Raw genomic sequence first — 20,282 nt, forward strand, 5'->3', positions numbered from 1 at the left:
GTTAGACACCTGTCATCCACTTGCAACGATCAGTGTGCTACACAACCACAGTGAATAGCAGAGGCATGCAAAGACTTGTTCAAGCTGAAACCATAGTTTCCCCAGCAGATGCTTTAAATGAGTATGACTGTTAGTAGACATGTATGTGCTTAGCATTAGACATCTTATGATATTAAAAACATTAGAAAGTTCCTGAACCTCTGATGACCTGTGCTGCTTTGAAACTGGAAGACTGTTAACTGTGATTTTCATGGGGCATTGGTAGGAAATTATTTGTTCTGAGAAGTTTTGAAAACAGAAGCTTTGCTGGCAATTTTGGAGACATTTTCTAGCCATGTAAATTGTGTAAGTATTCATCACATTTTTTCCCCCCCCCGAAGGTCTAGACTGTTTGGAAGCGGGGGGACTGGGTATTTACCGTTCCTGCCTTCCATTCAACACATCCTACACCACTAGGTCCAGCGCGGCAAATTAACTGTGCTGAGGAGTGTAATAGTTAATGTCGGTCTGGACACTGCCAGAATCGCAGGCCAGCACCAGTTCCCAGCCAGGTCTGCCGGAGGAGGTAGATGAAGGACCATTGCTTATTTAAACCGCCAGGATGGCGGGTCACCGTTTCTCTGGGTCTGTTTCTAGAGGCTCTCCCCTTTGGCCAGCCCGCTGACCCGTTTATACACCGACCTGGGGGCATACTAGGCAGCCTGTGGCTGAAGTGTCGGGTGCCCAGCCCGCTGCGGTGGCTCCCTGAGCGCCCTGAGTGGGCAGATGGGGCCTCCCTCTCCTCACATGGCTCCCGGCCGCTCTCACTGCAGCAGTACCCCCGCCGGAGCACAGACACCCCGCCGCGGGCGGTGGTGTAAGAGTAGGGGACGTCAGTGTGAGGGGGCCGGTCCTGGGTAGGGCAGGGCGGTCGTGTCCCGCCCCTCGCCGCCGCTCCCTCCCTCCAACTGGGGGCGGCCGGGTCGGCGCGCCCCGGGATCCCATTGCTTCTTCGTCGTGTATGGTCGCGGCGGGAGCAGAGGACGAGGTTGGAAAGACGCGGGCTGGAGGCAGCAGCGAGAGCGGAGCTCCAGCGTAAAGGATCCATCGCTGCTAGGCGGAGGTAAGGCGGCGCCGCCGCTGAAGTTGGTGTGGGGGAGGGAGGTAGGGAGAGAGGACTGGAACCGCTGGGCGGCTTTCCATTCATTGCCCATGCGGCGGCCGGGCTGCGGCTCCCATCGGGCCGGGGTTGTAGCCGCGGGACTGGCCGGGATACCGCCGCGGGAGGACGTGGCGCGGAGGCAACAGCGGGGACAAGGCTGCGGCGCTGGCGAGAGCTGCCTGGCACCCAGCAGGGGAACGGCGGGGCGCGAGGACACCCGCTCGCCCCTTTCCCGCGGGGCGGCTGGGAGACGGCGCGACCCGGCGAGCAGCGGGGTGCCCGACCCCGGCGGGCTGCTTTCCTCCCTCTTTCATTCCCTCTCGTCAGCGCGGAGGTGCTCCCCGAGCAGCCAGCCTCAGCTGGACGCAGCTCTCGCCGCCCGACACCGGTGGGCGGCGCTGGGAAGGGTTGCCCCGTGCACACGTACGCGGCATCGAGCAGTCGCGGTTCCTGTCGGGGTGTCGATAGCCGCAGGGAGGGCGAAGGGGCGCTGCCGCGGTCTCTCCTGTTCCGTTTCTGCGGGAAGCGCCATACGGAGCGAGAAGGGGACGGCGGGTCCCGAGGCAAGAGGAATGGTGGCGGCGCCCCCCGCCGGCGCCTATCCCTGGCGGCTCGGTGCGGGACAGGGAACGAGGGGAGAAGTGGCAGCCGGGCTGTCCCTAGCCAGGCCTGCACACACCGGCTGCAACACCTGCGGCTTCGCCCGTGGCGAGAGAGGCGCACACCGCTTGGCTCCTCAGGGAGCTGCTTGTGGCAGCCGCGGTTCAAAGCTCGCCTTGGCGACTTCCCAGCTCCCGCATGTCCTTCCTTCCCCTTCCCTTTCAGGGCTCAGTTTTTGAGGGTGTGTGTGTGAAAGTGTTACGCTTCTTAGAGCCCTTCAGAAGAGGGCAAGAAGTAGGTGGCGCGAGTTACAGTGAAGGTTTTTGGTAGTTCAGGCGTCGCTCCGAAGGCAGTCGGTAACACATGGCTGATAATTCAGAAGTCGAGGGTGCGCTGGAGCAACGTCAGGTAAAGCAACATGGGCTGGCAATGCTGTGTTCAGGCAAGTGCATGCACTGCCAGTCGCTGATGGCCGAGTGGATGGGTTGCTTCATTGCGGTAATTTTGCATTAAACCAGAAGCAGGCAGATGAGATGCTATGAGAGTGCCCCAGCTGGTGAGAGATGTATTATTAGGAGTAACAGAAAACAATTAAAAAGCTCTTGCTGACCTCATGTAGAAGAAAACATTATGTATGTTAATTAAAAGGTTTGGCTTTCTCCAGGAAACATTCCTAGGCACCATTACAGATACTTTAATAAAAATACCTGCTTGATCCCAGTCCTGCAGAGTGTTCTGGCTGCACAAGCTCACACCTGCAGGGAGCCCCATTGTTTTTAGTGGGTTTTGTTTGGTCACGGAAACTTCACAGAGCTGCAACTCATCAAGTCCTAAATATATGAGTGTGCAGAACAAGTGGCTTATTAGAAAGTGTCAGTGATACTAACCTCGACGTTTCAGTGTACTTTTCTGAATAAAACATGATACAGAAATAAAATACCAATTAATCTCTGGCATGGTATTTTCTCCATGTCCACTCATTGTTAGATGCAGAGTATAGACAGACTGATACAAAGTTTTATCTCAGACACAGTTTCATGGGACCATTCCTCAGTTTTCATTGCATATGCTAGTTGCAGCCAATTGAGGTTGACTCACACTGCTTTCGTCACAAGTTTTCTCTCTCTGAGTCATGGAGTCAGTTTAATCAGTATGTAGGAAATTGCCCAGTTTATCTTTTTTTTTTTTTTTTTTTTTTAAGTTAATCATCTGTTTTTATTAAGCATTCTGGGAAATGCTTGCATGATGATGTACCCGCCTGTCAGGCAAGTAACAGTAGTGTGTCATTTGCTTTTAAGAATGTAACTCACTGGGGCTGGATGCAGCATTTCTGTGCAAGAATGCTATAGTGCTTTTATTTTACCAATTTAATCAAAGCATATTCCTCCACGTGTTCTGAGTCACTCTTGATTGTGCTGGGCTGGTAAGTTTGGATCAGGAATACTGCCAGCAAAGATTGAAAGGAAGCCAGTAAATGCCATGATCCTTATTCATGTTCTAGCTTGTAGCTGTGAAAATAGCTTGTAGTGTTCTGTAACACAGTAGGACAATGACATATTAAGTACTGTATGTTATTGCGTCAGCAGAACCTGATTGGGCTGCAGTTGACTATGTAGCTGGTATGAGGCAAGAAAACCCAGTGTTTTGTTTTGTATATAGTGTATGTAGGTCATAGGATCCTGAAGGTTGGACCTTTAAATCATTGAGTCCAACTGTAACTCCACTACCATGCCCAGCAATGGCAACTCCACCACCTCCCTGGGCAGCCTGTTCCAATGTCTGACCACTCAGTATTTAAGTTTTTCCAAATGTCCAATCTACATCTACCCTGGTGCAGCTCAAAGCCATTTCCTCTTGTTCTGTTGCTCGGTACTTTCAGGTAGTTGTAGAGAGCAGTAAGGCCTGCTTTAGCCTTCTGTTCTCCAGACTAAACAACCCCAGCTCCCTCGGCTGCTCCTCATACGACATGCTCTCCAAACCTCTAACCAGCCTTGTTGCTCTTTCTGGACTCCCTCCAGGACCTCAGTGTCTTTCCTATATTGTGGCACCCAGAACTGAACACACAACTCAAGCTGTAACTTGACCAGGTCTAGGTACAGGGGCACAATCACTTCCCTACTACTGCTGGACACGCTGGTTTTGATACAGGCTGGGATGCCATTGGCCTTCTTGGCCACCTGGGCACACTGCTGGCACATGTTCAGCCAGCCATCTACCGGCATCCCCAGCCCTTTTTCCAAGGTGCTTTCCAGCACTCTTCCTCAAGCATTCTGTTTACCTCAGCCCATCAATTTTACCTGTTCAGATCTCTCTGCAGTGTCTTCCTACCCTCAAGTGGATCACCACTCCTGATTAATTTAGTGTCATCTGCAAACTTGCTGATGGTGTACTCAATCCCCTCATCCAAATCATTAATAAAGAAAATAAACAAAACTGGTGCCCATACCAAACGCCAGGGGACACTGCTTGTGACCTGCCACCAGCTGGATTTAACTCTGGTTATCACAGCTCTTCGGGCCTGGCCATCTAGAGAGTTTTTAATCCAGCAGAGTTCACATGTCTATGCCATGGACTGCAAGTTTCTCAAGAAGAATGCTGTGGGGAGGCAGTGTCGAAGTTTGGGTAGACAATGTCCACAACTTTCCCTCATCCACTAGTCAGGTCAGCTGGTTATAGGAGATTGGTCAAGCAGGACTTGTCTTTCATGAGTCCATGCTGTCTGGGCCTGATCCCACTGTTATCCTGCATTTGCCAGGGACAAGTTGAGTTGCTGCTGGACTTTTGTCTTTTTATTAGTAATTGCATGAAAAGGAGGATTTATTATTTTTCTGAGTGAAGAACACAGTTACAATTAATCAAAATATATTTCCAGAAGCTTCACTTCTGTTGAACATTCGTTACCGGTTGGAGGGCTCCCCACTAAAAGAGGAGCAGTGCTTTGAGACAAAGGGATTTGTTGATTACGGAATGGCAACTCCTAGCTGATGTAAGATTCCTAGTTATCCACTGTAGGCAACAACCAGTTTCTAGGAATGTTGCCCTCAATATCTTAAAGCCAACTCGTTACAAAAAGAAACATAAAGTCTATTTACATAAGAATAGCCCACTGAAGTGGGTGGGTTTCCCCTCACCATGCAACAGTACCAAAGCTGTTCAGTGAAGCTCAGAGGTGGGGTGAGCTTGGCTGCTCTGCTGTCCCTAAGTATCCTCACTTCCTACACATGCATGTGTGTTCCTGCACAGGCACAAGTACACACGACTCCTCTTGTTCGCTGACCCTTCACACCATCCAGCCTGCAGGGAGCAGAGAGCAAAGATCAACTCTGAACTGCTGTTGGCTTTTGGCAATGAGAGAAACTGTTTGTGTCTCCATTCTTTCCATCCCCATGAATAGGGGCTGTGTCTTCCCATTTGCCCCTTTCTTCTGTTTTGAGTGCCTCCCTTCCCCCACAGCAGTTCCCAGTTCTCTGCTTTCTGCCTAGGGGATGAATTATTTGGGGTGTCAGCAGTTTGAACTGACAGGAACAAGGGCAGAGGTGGTGAGCAGCTGGAAGGTGTTACTGAGGTCTTTCTTTGATGCAAAGACAATTGCTGATGTGATTACAGCTGACAAGTTTGTTAAAACGATGCCGAAGACTCTTGCTTAGATTATTTCTATCTTCTGGTTTTCCAACTTTCACAAAAATTGACAGGGTTCTTCCAGGTTTTGTTGCCTAAAAGTGTGCCCTGGAAGTGTGGAGCTAATAGGGTATATTCTTCCACAGTCGTTGTCCTGCATATAGATGAACTGAAAATAGGCCGAATGTAGGGCTTCTGTAAAGCACAGATAAAAAGTTAAGTTGCTGTCACTTAAGTTCTTGGGGAGGTGTGATCAGATACTCTAAAAGCTGTGTAAACAACAGTTCCTTTATTTTATCTTTAAATAGTCTTCTAAGTAAAGCAAATAGTTTCACTCCTGTTTATGTTGTATTACTGAAAGTAGTTAATAAATTTCGGAAAGTATTTTACTGCTTATCTGAGGACTCGGTGTTTTAAACTGCCTTTGTTTCTCTTAATGTTTAAAATTTAGTAGGTACACGTAACATAGTTAATCAGGGAATAACACGTTTTCATGTAAGTACTTTTCCAAAATATGGTTTTATGGAAGGTAAATCCAAAGAAAACAAATTTGGCAATGAAAAAAACCCACAATTACATTATAAATTACCTGCAAAAACAAGCAAATGACTGTAAATGTGCTTGATCTGTGCAAGTGAATCAGAAATGTATCAGAAATTCTGAACTCAAGGATTACATGTAGCAGTTGAGCAATTATCTTTTCGCTGTCAAACATAAATATCACATCAGAAGATACTTAGAAACTGTTGTCCTCTTCACACAATCAGTAGGATCAGTTTCTGATTCTGTAGATGGAATAATAATAACAACGATTTAAAAAATCCACAATCTAGTGATAAAAATTAGTTTCTACTGTGTTTCTTGTCTTCTGGTCCTCAAAATCATTCTATCTTTCTTAGCTTGGAGCTGTGTAGTAACATTAAATGTACGCTATTCAAAGAAGAATACGGAATGTTTAAAACAGTTGCAAAAGCAAAGTGCTGAAGCAGTATATGCTCCTTAAAGTACTTAATATTTGTGCTGGTTGAAATGTTGGTTGGGGTTTCATTTGAGGGTTTCTCTGAGCCTATGTGAAAAGCAGGGAAACTAAATGAGAAACTGTGAAATGAATACTATAAAAAGAGCAAAAAAAATGTCTTGGAGCAAGTGCCATATTACATTGCAGCCAGTAAGAGTACTATAATAAATTAACTCAGACACACAAGGAAGCCTTACTTTAAGCTGATTTTTGGATCTTTTAATTTTTACCTTTATACTACTTTTAGTGCTCGGAAAGGATGCATGATGCAATATTGCTGAAGTATTTGTAGAGCCTCCTTTGGTCACTGATGTCAATGCTCCAGTTCAAATTACTTTGTCTCAATATTGCCATTTTATCTTAAAGACTGGAGTGATATTGTTAGATTCATGTTTTACTCATGGTATCTAACATCTTACTAGTCAAAAAATGTTGGGTTTTAAATAGCTTTAAAGTTCATTAATTGACCATCATGTTTGCTAACGTGTGACATTGCTATCTATATGTGTTCTCATGCATAATTTATGACAATTTGCCAGTAACAGTATTGACACTGTTAATTTGCTCCAGATGAATAATGGTAAGTTTTGTAGATAAAATTGTGTAAGTGGCTTTAACAGTATAATTTATATTTATTTTAAAATTTGGCTTTAGGTTATTGGCTTTTTTTTTTCATCTTGCAGGATTCTTTTTCAAACTAGCTTTGTTCAAGCAGTGTGTCTTCTCAAAATGGCTGAGAGTTTGGTAACTATGAAAGAACTTTCTTGGTTCAATTTATAATCCCTGAGACCTGTTTGTAAGGAATCACCTGTGATGTAGGAGGATGAATTCAGTCTCTAATTGATCTTCTGTTGAGACTGCAGATAGGGTGCTAGTTGGTGCCATCTGTGTTTATAGATTTTGCAATAGTATTCACTGGGAGATTATCTGAAAGTTTAATCAGTTTACATAGGTCAGTGAATTGCAGCTTGCAAGGCTTATGTCTGGGACCACTGTAAACAGTTTTTTCAGTGTTTTCATTGAACTTTTTGTTTGTCAAAACCTGACCTCCTCACTAAAGTGCATGGTGGTGCTAATGAACCAATTTTATATGCTGGCAGATGCATTTGAGAGAAGCTTTATTTTAGTTGTCTCATACTGATGTTTTATCTCTCAGAATGTGGGTATTGCTTTGATGATATGGCCTGTGCAAACAGTAATTTTGTGGAACGAAAGCTACCAAAAAATTTTCCTATTTAGAAGTGGTGTACTTTTTTTTCTGAAATGTTAAGTGATATATATGCAGTGTTCTAAGTTTAGTTACTGTGTAAAGTACTTAAAGTAGGTGCTGCAGGTATGAGTACAGTTTTGTAGATATCTGTAATTTACTAAAATAGGGTTTGTACAGACTTTTTCAGAAAGATTTCTGTATGCAAAGAATGGCAACATTCCTTTAGCACAACTGTTTTGTACTGATGTGTACTACATATTGAATTGCACTTGGAATATAAACCATGGAGGGTATCTGGTGCAAACACTGTAGCTCTCAGCCTTCTGTCGAACACACCTATTTCACAAGATAAGACACTAAGTATTCTTTGTCATCATGACAATTCTAGCAAACATTTCAGAAAAGACATATGATAAAATCTAAGCATCATTCTTCGTAGGCAACTTTGAATACTTTAAAGTTTACCAGAGAATTTAAAATGTAAACCATAGTCTAAATATGGTAACATATTCTTGTATAGCTTTTATGTGTTGAGGGTTAGTTGCATGTGTTAAGTTTTTAAATTTAATCATATTTGTGGATTTTTTTCTGTGTTTTCAGAAAATTGTTTTAATTTGTGAGTTCAACATCAAGTAGCAGGCCAAGTTTGGTATGATAATGGAAGTTCCATGCAATGTTATGTCTCCTCTCTATCAGTATAGTGTTGCTCTGGCATGATTTACCTTTCAAGAGCTAGCAAAGGTCTCATTTTTCTCTGTTTTAGGTTTCTTTAAGCTACTAACAGACATGGTACATGACAGCTGGCTTGCAACATTTTCCACAGACTGTCCAGCTGATTGCTCTGCTGAGATGATAGATAAATTAGCAGAGGTATCCAGTTTGCAAAAATGTGCTTGAGGTTTGTGTTGTGCATACATGTTTAGTCAGTCATTAGTCATGATCATGACTGCCAAAAAATCAATGTAATTGCCTTCAACCAGTCTTTATTTCTGAGTGACCAAGACCACATTCCATGGCAGCCCTACCATTTTGAATTAGAGCTTGTCTTTCATCACAGGCAAATTTGGAGTACAGAAATATCCAGCCTTTCTTGAGCTTGCTCAGTGCAAGAATGTGACACGTCAATGTTGAAGAGTGAACATCTACTATAAAACACAGCCTGAGCAACATACTGATTCATTAGCATTTGACTGGGCTGTATCAGCAGAGCTTACCTTGTTTTTCTGTTGCACATTGCATTGCAGAATGCACAGTAGATGTGCATTCTGTGGCTTCCAGAATGCATCATATACTCTCTACTCTGCATTGTGTGAGCCTGCTTCTAAATCATGTTTGAAGATGTCAGGGAAAAGTCAAGTCCACACTTTTCAGTATAATTTCTCCAGTTCTTGACTTCTTTCTAAACTTCCTTCTTTTCATAGTGTTCTTGTAACTGGGCTGGGAAAGAGTCTGAAGGAATAGTTTGTGTGTGAGAGGGTTAGTTGTAACATTTCTTCTAAAGCAGACTTGTAACTGTTACTTATTTTATTTTGATCATTGAAAAGAGATTCTGCCTCAGGTCCTGAGGAAAAGATCACAAAAATGGGACTGGAATGAAGTCAACTAGTCCGTTCATCTGCCTCGGGTTAAGATCATCCATATATGTCATCTATGACTTGTTCCTTGACATGACTATGACGTGAGAAAATTTTCATGATCTCCAACTTGCACCACTTGTTTTACAAATCAACACCATAACTGTTCATCCTGCACATGTCGTGGACAGAGCAAATAATCATGCTTATTCTTACAATGTGTTTGTTATGTTTCTTCTAAACTGTCATAGCCTGCAATTCTTTAAACGCAGTTCTTCGACTTCAAAAGTGACATATACTGTACATTCTGTTATTTCTGTTACTTTGAGTTGCTTTCCATTAGTTCAGATTTATTTTCTTCTTCCTGTTTTAAGACTGTATTCCACCTGTGGTTAAAATGATGCTGAATAAAGTGGAATAGGATCCTCTTCATGCCTACTAACATGTCTGTTAGTACTTACTGACCTTAAAACTCTTTTTCATGATCACACAGTGATTGGCCAGATCCTCATCCAAGAAACACATTTGAAGACATTGTTCTCACTGACTGTTTTGTAGCCAGTCATGCAGTGTAGCCTGACTGCAGCATCTTGTGCATACTCTTACTGAAGATGACATTGGGTTTTGGGTCATTCCTCTAGTTCACTATTTTGGATTTTCATCTTCTCCTCCAATAAATATGCAACCTTTTCAGGATTAACATTGCCTAGTAATAGAATAGCTAGCTTTGTTGTGTCATGCAGATACTGAAGTACTGAAACAAATATTCTTTAGAAATCCTACCCCAAAAAAAAAAAAAAAAAAAAAAAGGGAAGGAATTTTTAGTTAAGTCCTTTTTTTTTTTCTGCTTGCAATTATCCTTTTCAGAGAAGAAAATAGAGAGGCCATTTCAGAGCAAACTTTTTCATGTAATGTAAGTGATTTAAATTAGCAATATATATTGAAGAATCTGAGGAAGTAAAAGTTCACTAGACTCCTGGTAGTCCTGTGGACTGGGGAAATAAGTTCCTGCTAGCTATAATGTTCAAAGGGAAACATCTTTTTTCAGTAATCACAACTGGTTTTGTAATATAAATATTAATTCACTGTATAATCAAAGCCTACTGAAAAATGTACTTTTTGGGTAGTAGCTGTAGTCAAAAAAGTGTATGAAGAGGGAACGTAAAGGTCAAAGTCTGTCAGATTTAAATATCTTTAAGAAGGCATGATAGAAAAGAATTTGAGGAATAAATTGAGCAGGAGGTCTGCTACTGAGAGTCTGTAGGAGAAACAGATTATTGGGGTATTCAGAAAACATCAAGGAAGGTAAGGCTAGAATAGAAAGATCACACAGATATTTTGCTTTTTCTTTTAACTGCAAGGACAATCAGAGATAGGTAACACCTTCCACGGAGAGAACAGTTAAGGTGGTGAGAAGAGACAACTGGGGTTGCAATGGTAGTTTTATATAAACATGAAAGGCATGGCGAGGGTGATAAAGATCAGTTGTTGTCTCCCAGAACAAGAACTAATGAGCATGGAAATGAAACCAGCAGGTGTTGGGTTCAGAACAGCCAAAAGAAGGATTTTTGTTTCATGGACATATCATTAAGTTACGTAACCCCACAGGATGTGGTAGTTACTGCAAATTTATACTGATTCAAAGGGAGATTGGTCAGAGAGGAGGGAATAGGAGAATAGAAGAAAAAGTCTGTAAGGGATTATTTAATACATAAGCATGACCTCTGGCTTTGAAAGTCCCTGAGCTGCAAATTATCAGAGACTGGTGAATATTTGAGGAAAGTATGACTAAAGGCTTACGCTATTCTTATCCTCTTCTCCAGACATCTGCTTTTGGCTGCTCTTGAAGGCTGGGGAGCTGGAGAGAAGATTTGACCTGGCATACTTTTAGATTTGTCTTTTTAAATTTTAAAGACTCAAGACACTTTTTTTTCTGTGAGTTAGAAGCTCAGGGTAGCATCTGCAAGTCTTGTACTTTGTATACTGAAAGCCTTATATTTATTTTCCTTACCCCTTAAGTCGGAAGTACATTTTTAACAAAACACAAAAATTACCATGAGCATTCTTCTGTGTCCTGCCATTTGGCATCAACTACAAATTATATTTCATTTTAATCATGCTAAACTACCAGATGTGATAATACATATTGGTCTCCTTTAGGAAATCTAAGCAATTATTTACATAATCCTAACTTTTTTCCCCTTTCCTTTTCTGATTTATTATCTCCTACATGTGTGTGAAATAGTATTTAATATGGAAGTTTTTCTTTGCGCTTCTCCCTAATGCTGTGGATAAAATAACTTAACTGCTGACTTGAACACAAAATGTGTGAGATTCCCAGCAGAGTTAGAGGAAACACTGAAAACTCATACATCTCTGATGAGCAAAGAACTGAGTAGAGGAAGGAATATGCTGTTACTTGTTCTACAGACAATGATGTACTGAGCCAATTTAGTGTGTTGATTCAATACTACATCTTTAGGGTACTTACCAGCAAATCACAAACCCATAATTACATGATGCAAACATCTTGTGTAAACATACCTTGTCAACCTGTAATTTTAATGCTAACCTTGTACTAGTAGGTTTTCTGCTCTGACAGATATTATTCATCTTGTAGTGATTCTGTAAATGCCAGACTAGGCTTTGTTTGTTCTCCTTCAGCTGGCATGAAATTGCCATGAATGCAGCATCCTGCTCTCTGGCCAACATGACAGAAATGTGATTGTGTCGACACCTGCTTTGGGGTAGACTTGTGTTATGTGGTGATCATACCAGATGTTAATGTACCAGATGGTAGTCTGGCATTAACGAAGACACAGCCATGTGTTGCACATGCATTCTTTATTTTTTTCTCTACAGTCTTAATATATTTAACACACTTCCACTGGGCTTTCTGAAGTGGTTCTAGGGATTAAGGTAACAGTACTTTTCACTTCAGACTGTATCTGCAGGCTTCTTTATGTCTTATCACTGGAATGCTTCCTCTGTTCCTCTGGTACCAAATAGACAGTTTTATTTTCTCTTTCTCTGGAATCTGAAACAGAAGGGAAAATTACTTTGTCTGGAAGCAGAAAGCTGATGCAGTGCTCTTGCTGCCATAGAAGGGTTCTCTGTACCAGGTAACAAGACCTTTCCTTGTTACCAGTGTTTGAGTTCCTTGGTTATCCTGTGCTGCTGCAGTGAAAGCTAGGTTAAAGAGGCAAAGATATGCCAGCATTAGGAAATTCTTTCCTGAGCCTTTGTAGTCTGTTCCAACGTCTTCTGCTGAGGTAGATTGACCATGCTGAAAGTCCACAGTTTACTTCATGTACCAAAGTGGGCCTTACTGAAGCATGTGGCTTTGGAGGTGGGAAAGAAAAAGCAACATTTAGGTTTGCGTAGGTGAGGCTATTGAAGCTTGTTGTAAATAACTGAGAGTGCGATCTTGTTATTGTTAGGATGTTTGTGTATAGTAACTGCTTTGATCTCAGCACACTGCCTGAATGTTAATTAATGTTACTACAACAGAATTGGTTTGTGACTACTGTAAAATAAACTAGGAAAACTCAGAAGTATTCTCATGTTTGAATGTCACCATCTGATACTTGCAAGTATTTGAACTGTTGGTATATTTGCATGTAGTAATGCAGTTCTCTTCTCTGAAGGTTTATTAAAGCTATGCCAAGTGCAATTAGTCATAGTCAACGGCATCACAGCTGGATATTTCAAAACTGATAAGGAAAGATAAGTTTTCTGTTTAGACAGGAAAAGTGACCAACTTCTCTGTTGGCCTAAAACGTCTCTCCTCTCTGTATGGATGGAGGAGGGTTCAGCTATGTTGTTACCTGATCTACTAAGTATGTCAGATAATGTGAAGCTAGTGGTCTGCATTTTAGCTGAAGAATGGTGAAAGATTCTTTGCCAGAGACTCAGAGAATACATCTGAGGGGCTCATACTTCAGATAAAATCCGTGAAAACTGACCAAAAGAAGTATTTAAAATGTTTTTCCTACTTTAGCTTTTTGCTATTGTGCTATATTGTATATTAAAAGAAAAAGGACCTTAACTTTAGCTATCAATTCATCATTGACCTCAGATGAGTTACCAGTGGTAGTGATGCTTCTTCTAAGGTTTTATGAAAGGGTTATCAAATGATGGTATAAGCTCCCCAGGAAAGTGATTCAGTCACTGCCCCTGGAAGTGTTTAACAGTGGTGTTAAGGGACATGGTTTGCCACCAGACTTGGCGGAGTTAGGTAATGGTAGGACTTGTGTCTTTTTCAACAGAAATGATCCAAAGATTCTATGTAAGTGGGACATATGTAATAGGAGAAAATTGTTGAACACTCTTTTTGGAGGTTAGATTATGAAGTGAGATCATTAATGAAATGATATTCCAAAGAAGTCTTTACTACTGTTCTTTAGTCCTGCGGTAATCATACTTAAAATATTGAGTGTGACAATAACAAAATTGACAGACTATTCTCCATTTGGTTTTACACAATTCCTAAAGATGTCAGATACAGTTGCAGTTGCACAAGAATCTCAAACACTGTCACACAAAAAAAAAATCAACTAAAAAAAAATTCAATCTGAAGTCTTTTATTATGAATCCATATCTATGGTTGTAGGGTTCTCTGCCACTGGACAATCTACATTTGCAGACATTGGTCTGTATTGCTTCACTTTCCATTCATGCTTGCTCCTGTAAGTAGAATATATCATTTTATTGAGTACTTTTTTTCCAGTGAGGAAAAATAGTTCAGATTTGCATCAAATGAGACGGATGATTTAGAAAACAAATACATCTCTTTCCAATGTACTTTCCTTCACAGGAAAGACTGGAAATAGACAAAGGTTGATCAAATTCAGTGCTGTCATTACTCACTTGTGTTTTTCTGTATGTGCTGTTCTACGATTATATGATTCTATGATGTGGTAATGTGAAAAGTTATTTGTAAGTACTAGTTAATAAAAAAAACAGATCATCAGACCTTTGTCTGTCCATCTAGGCTGAGACATTCATCAGGTGGTGGGAGCAGTATGTGCATAGCCACCTTTGCAAACATGTAATACACTTTGCATTGTCTCTAAATTCCAGAGACATTATGGCCCATTTCAGGAAAATGTTGGTCTGACAAATGAAGAATGGGCAGTTAAAGTCCCATGGAGTAGTATGGTGAAGCAGTTTGCAATCTTGGGGGAAATGAAATTATCAGATTCTTTTTTTTTTTTTTTAATTTACTTAGGCCATTATTATGCCTCTCCTTAGTGAAATTCTTGTTTCACATTTCTTTTTTTAGACAGCAGTGGTTTGGTTTTGACATTAGTTTCTCATGGTTTCTTGCAAAACCTCAGAAGCTCAAAACATCATTGTATATCTTAGTCAGAGAGCAGGTAAAGCTGTGTCCAAATGGTCAGATAGGGTTTTTTGTTTGTTTTGTTTGTTTGTTTGTTTTTCCCCAAGGGAATTGTAGAATCGTTAAGGTTGGGGAAGACCTCTAAGATCATCAAGTCAGCTATAACCCAACACCACCACACCTCCTAAACTATATCCTGAAGTGCCATGTCTGTACATTTTGTTGACATCTCAAGGGATGGTGACTTCACCACTTTCCTGAACAGCCTATTCCAGTGCTTGACAACCCAGAATTTTTAATATGCAACCTAAACCTCCTCTGGCACAACTTCAGGCCATTTTCTCTCATCCTGTCACTAGTTACTTGGGCTATGAGACTTAGCCCTACTGCAGTACAGCCTCGTTTTGGGTAGTTGTAAAGAGCAATAAGGTCTCACCTTAGCCTCCAGGAGGCTTACAGGAATTGTGAATTGATAAGAATGGCAAAACACATTGCATGAAGTAGTAGCAAATGAGCACTTGCTTCATACTTGCAGATGTCTAGAAGAGTGCATTGTGCTGGGGACTGTCCAGAGACGAGTAGGCAGAATGTCTCAATGATGGTACAAGGCCTCAGAAGTCTAGGATCGTCCTGGCAGCACCCATAGATCTCTTCTTTATCCATAACAGCCTGCTGTGTGCTTCCTTGCCAAGGGCAGGTTGTGCTCTGTTGTCTTTGGATCACCATGCAAATCTTGATTGCACTTGTGTGAAGCAAATGACGTATCTATAAATCTGATTTTATCTCGTTACCAGGTGATAGAAGTGGCATCTGCCAGCCTTGCAGTGTCCTGATTAAAAAAAAAAAAAAACAAAACAAAAAACAAACAGAAAAAGTCCACCTGCTAGTCCTGTCTGGTATTGCATTTAACTCTTTATTATTTGATCCTGGTCAAGTTGTATGTCCTCTTAGCTCTGCATTTAACTAGTTCTGATGAAATATGTCTTTTGTTTTAACATGTGTGTGCTGTTACTCTGTTAATGGTTGAATGATGTAGTAGTAGTTGTGTGTGTACCAAGAGAAGTAGGAAAATTCCTGTGCACATTGTCCTTAATGAGTAGAGGCTGCTCCATGTTTTAAGCTTTGAGTCTTAATTTTTCCATGCATATCTTGTTTTAGTCTGGGCACTGGTTTTGTGTGTATGTCTTCATTTGACTGAGATAAAGGTTTAAAAGGTAGAATTGCTATGTATGGCTGTAGTCATCCTAAACCTGTCTGTGTAGCAGAAACTTGATTGCTTTTTCTGTTTTTACTGTCAAGTATGCATGCTCTCACAGTGGAGTGAATGATTTAGTAGTTGGGCTGTCACCCTGGGTTGTGGCTCTACTGAGAGCCAACTTTTTAAATGTTTCCTATTTGATCTAACTTGTTTTGAATATAGGGTACATTTGGTTTTCAGAAAGGGCAGACATTCTTTGCCTGTCAGTTAGTTGGAGGAGAATCAACTCTTGAATGAAAAAAAAAACGTGTTCCTTCTGTAATTTAGCATGATTGGGAAAGTAGATGGTTTACTTTTTCGTGGAGGTTTGGATGTTTGTAAATTGTAGGCTGACACAAGATGATCTGTAACCACTTCTTTGGTTGCTGACTGTGGGTGAGACAGCTTTCTTAAAGCATTATCATCTTGAAGTTAAAAAAAATAACGTGGGCATCAGAAGTCTGTGTCTAAAGAGAAATTGTTTTTCCTGTAGCATTAGAGTTATTTAGTAGTGCAAGCCTGTACAGAGGTCTGTAGCTATTCCAGCATACTTAGAAGCCATTGGGACAGCCAGTGTCCAGTCTGGCATTGGAAGTAGTTCTTGAGGGGCTGGTAATGATTTAGTGAATGTATTCTCTGGCTTTCTAGCCACGTGTAAGTGATCTGAGCATTTCCCTGGGTGGGTTAGTTGCTTCATCATTGCTACATGTGACTTTCTGGAGGGAGTGTGTGGTCCAAGAGACCTCACAGATTTCCTGGATGTGGCCCACACTGTAATTGTGTCTGTTATTTATTATATCCTTTCAGAAGCAGAAAATAAACTAGTTGCCTTCCCCCCCCACCCCACCCTGTATGCTGAAGTGAATTTCTACCTTTAGAGGGAAATTATTTTGGCTCCCTTTCACTTATTTATCTATGTACTAATATTTTTACTGAGCTCATCTGGAGGATTCATCACTTATGCATTGGTTTGTTCGAGCATAAGGTATTATGTGAACAGTTAACTATTTTAATGCATGCACTCTCTTGAAAATAATATGAAAGCAACTGTCTGGATATTGCAGTTTAATATTTATAATACTGTGATTGCTTGTTACAGAGTTAAGTTATTTATTAAGTCTTCACATCCACATCGAGTCTTAATTTTGTTTGATTGGACATGTGAACATAGTATTATTTGCCCATAATTGACCTAATTTCATAATTAAAATAAAAACGTGAGTTTGCTCTTGTTCAGAACTAATAAATGGTTTCTCAAGACAAGAGTCTGTTAAGAAAATACCAGTAGAGATAGGCATCAATAGTATAATCACTCACTCAGCATCAAACCTCTGATACTAAATATCTTTAGGAAAAACACTATGTTAGTGTTTATGTTGAAAAATGTTATTTAAGACTATGCAACAATGCAGTTTAAATTAAAAAGCAAACAGGTCTGAGAAACCTAAAAACTGTGAATATTTAAAGAATGGAGAAAATGCATAAGATTGGAGTTTGAGATTGCAAAGAAGAAAGGTCATTTCCAGTCATCTGCAAAAATACTCTATGGACTGAGAAAGAAGAAGAAAGAAAATGTGGGTTTTTTTCTGGTGTATAATATGCTTCTCTGTCTGGAGTACATTTACATTTGTTTGAGTTGCAGGCAGTTTAAGATACCTGTAATAAAATGATGTTGACAGAATCAAAGGAATTAAGAACAGTGTGTCAAAAGGATCAAAGGGTTGGAGGCATGATTTATGAGGAAAACAAAACTACCCTTAATAGCTTTGTTAAATAGTGGTGAAAAGAGGTCAAAGAGGCAAGGTGATTATAGGATGAAATTAAAATGTGTTTCAGTGTTGCTTGCTTTGTGTATTAAAATAATTTTCTCTGGAACTGTTTCCTGTCAGATACCAAAAAATTGCATTAGTCGGATGTGATAAAGTTAAAAAGGATGCTTTGTTCAGAAAGCGTTGCTGTAACCACAAGTTTTACACTGACTTTGACTGAGCCAACTGTCTCTTTCCTATCTCCAGTTTCTAAGAACTGGAATTTGTAGGATTTAATTTGTACACAAATTTTTGCTTTATTAATGCTAAAGTTAACTAGTACATGAACATGTGTCGTAAGTTGTGATGGAAATATTAATTGAATATTGACTGATATGTAGAATGTTGCAGGTCACTGCCATACTTATACTTTCACTCTCCATCTGTGGGAACTTTTTCGGTTTTCTGCATTTAAATCTCCATGTTTATGATTTATAAACAACCATCTTATGATTATCTCTTCTATTTTCTATAGTAATGTGATTGTGTCCAGTTTTTTTTTGGCCCATCAGTTATAAGGAGATTTATAAAGAGGGTACTGAGCTGAATGGCTGCAGACAGTAACCTACCTCCATGTCCTTTGGTTGTGAGGGCTCTGCAGTCCATTGTGGATGCCTGGACATGTGACTGGAGGACACACACTGATTGTTAAACCAGAGAATCACAGAATCATGGAATCGACCAGATTGGAAGAGACCTCCAAGATCATCCAGTCCAACCTAGCACCCAGCCCTATCCAGTCAACAAGACCATGGCACTAAGTGCCTCATCCAGTCTTTTCTTGAAAACCTCCAAGGATGGTGACTCCACCACCTCCTGGGCAGCCCATTCCAATGGGAAATCACTCCCTCTGTGAAGAACTTCCTCCTAACATCCAGCCTTGACCTCCCTCGGCACAACTTGAGACTGTGTCCTCCCCTTGTTCTGTTGCTGGTTGCCTGGGAGAAGAGACCAACCCCCACCTGGCTACAGCTTCCCTTCAGGTAGTTGTAGACAGCAATGAGGTCCCCCCTGAGCCTCCTTTTCTCCAGGCTAAACAACCCCAGCCCCCTCAGCCTCTCCTCATAAGGTTTGTGTTCCAGGCCCCTCACCTGCTTCATTGCACTTCTCTGGACACATTCCAGCACCTCAACATCTCTCTTGAATTGAGGGGCCCAGAGATCACACCATGGCTGTTCTGTTATAACTAGGATTTATGCATTCATACTGTTAGAGTGTGTGTGTGTGTGTATGCAGCTATTTATGAGTGACTGTTTGAGAAGTTTTGTATCTTGTAGTAGCTATAAGTGTACACTTCATCAGCTGTCCACCAGACATAGGCATGCAGTTCCATTTTCTTAGGTCAAGCTCATTTGAAGCCACTATTACCCTGAAAGTATGGACAAATACTGTTAACTTGTATAATTTGGAACGGGGTGGTGCAGCTGGAATAGAAGTTGCCAACATCTTTCATGTGTGATGGTGTGAAGAAGTGGTTCTAAAAACTGTTCACTGGGGACTTGAATCAACAGACAGTAAACTACATTGGGAAAAAAAAGCAAAAACACCCTTCGCTTTAAAAATTAGGAAATGTTAATGTAGATGTTTTAGAACAGGAGGAACAGCTAAGCTCTTTCCATTTCCTTCCCAGAACCTCATAACTAAATCTTCTCTTATGAATTCATAAGTGCTACTCACAATGTACTTTCCAGATAATTCAGGGACCAGCTACATCATACATTCTGCTGGTGTTTCCTAAAGAGATGACTTGTGGCATACTGCCAGAAAGTATGGTTTATTAAATTACTTGTCTATGGTATATAACAGATTTTGAAGTTAAAAGACACTTGTCCTACTTCACAGTTTTAGGCATCTTTTTATGAATCTGCTTTTATTTTTGGTTTGTGCATTTACAGTTGATACATTAAAAAGATGTATGTTAAAAAAAACCAAACAAACAACAACAAAAACCAAAAGAACAAAATTAGTTCCTAAAGACAAAGTTAGCTTATCCTTGCTTACAGGTTTGTTTGTTTTTTTTTCATTCCACAGTTATTTTTTTCATTAGGCTTCTAAAATGCAGGAATGCTTTGAGTTGATTAGCTTTTAAAGAAGCAACAAAACCCCAAACTCTCTGTGTTCTGGTGTGGCTGCTATTGAGTAAAAGTGCTTTTAAGAAACCTCAGTATTCTGAATCATAACTGAGGGATATTATGTGATTAGGAAAAGATGTGCAGTGTCATTTGGTCTTTCATTTATAGTTAGGGATTTATTTTTTTAAACACGGTAATTTAATCAAATTAATAAATCTCGATTTGGTTTCATTCTAAAGCAAACTCCAATCATGTCTTTTTTTTCCCCCTCTTATAAACAGTCGAAGATGCAAATTCAGATTTGAAGTTGAAATTTCCTTTGGTTTCACAGGAACAGGGCAGCAGAAATTTGAGATATCTTGGCTTGCTTATGTCAGTTTCAAATAAAATTTCAAATATTGATTTTGTAGTGAACAGTATGTCTGTCTTGTTTCATGAAGATACTTGCTTCAAAAGAGTGCATGTTCACTTTAGTACCTTGAATTATTTTATCTCCTGCCCTTGTCAGTTCTGCTAAGCTTGTATGTACTATTACTTTAATCAACTAATAAAGCTTGTATTGAGCATTTGAGAAAGGAATGGCTGCAGATAATAGTGAAAGAAGAGACATGTTATTTGCTTAAGAGTTGCATAGACTGGCGTAGGTATGCTAAGGAATTTTAC

At 40.7% G+C, this 20,282-nt stretch overlaps 1 protein-coding gene across 1 annotated transcript in view; it reads left to right on the forward strand.

Moving 5' to 3' along the window:
* The first annotated feature begins 900 nt into the window (after positions 1 to 900).
* Positions 901 to 20,282, forward strand: part of LHFPL2 (LHFPL tetraspan subfamily member 2) — a 166,051-nt gene continuing 146,669 nt past the window's right edge. The window contains exon 1 of the mRNA XM_064140370.1: positions 901 to 1,102. The gene's annotated coding sequence lies outside the window, so the exon portion shown is untranslated. The remainder of the gene's footprint in view (positions 1,103 to 20,282) is intronic.

Source organism: Pogoniulus pusillus, chromosome Z, assembly GCF_015220805.1.
Source record: "Pogoniulus pusillus isolate bPogPus1 chromosome Z, bPogPus1.pri, whole genome shotgun sequence".
NCBI classification, from domain to species: domain Eukaryota; kingdom Metazoa; phylum Chordata; class Aves; order Piciformes; family Lybiidae; genus Pogoniulus; species Pogoniulus pusillus.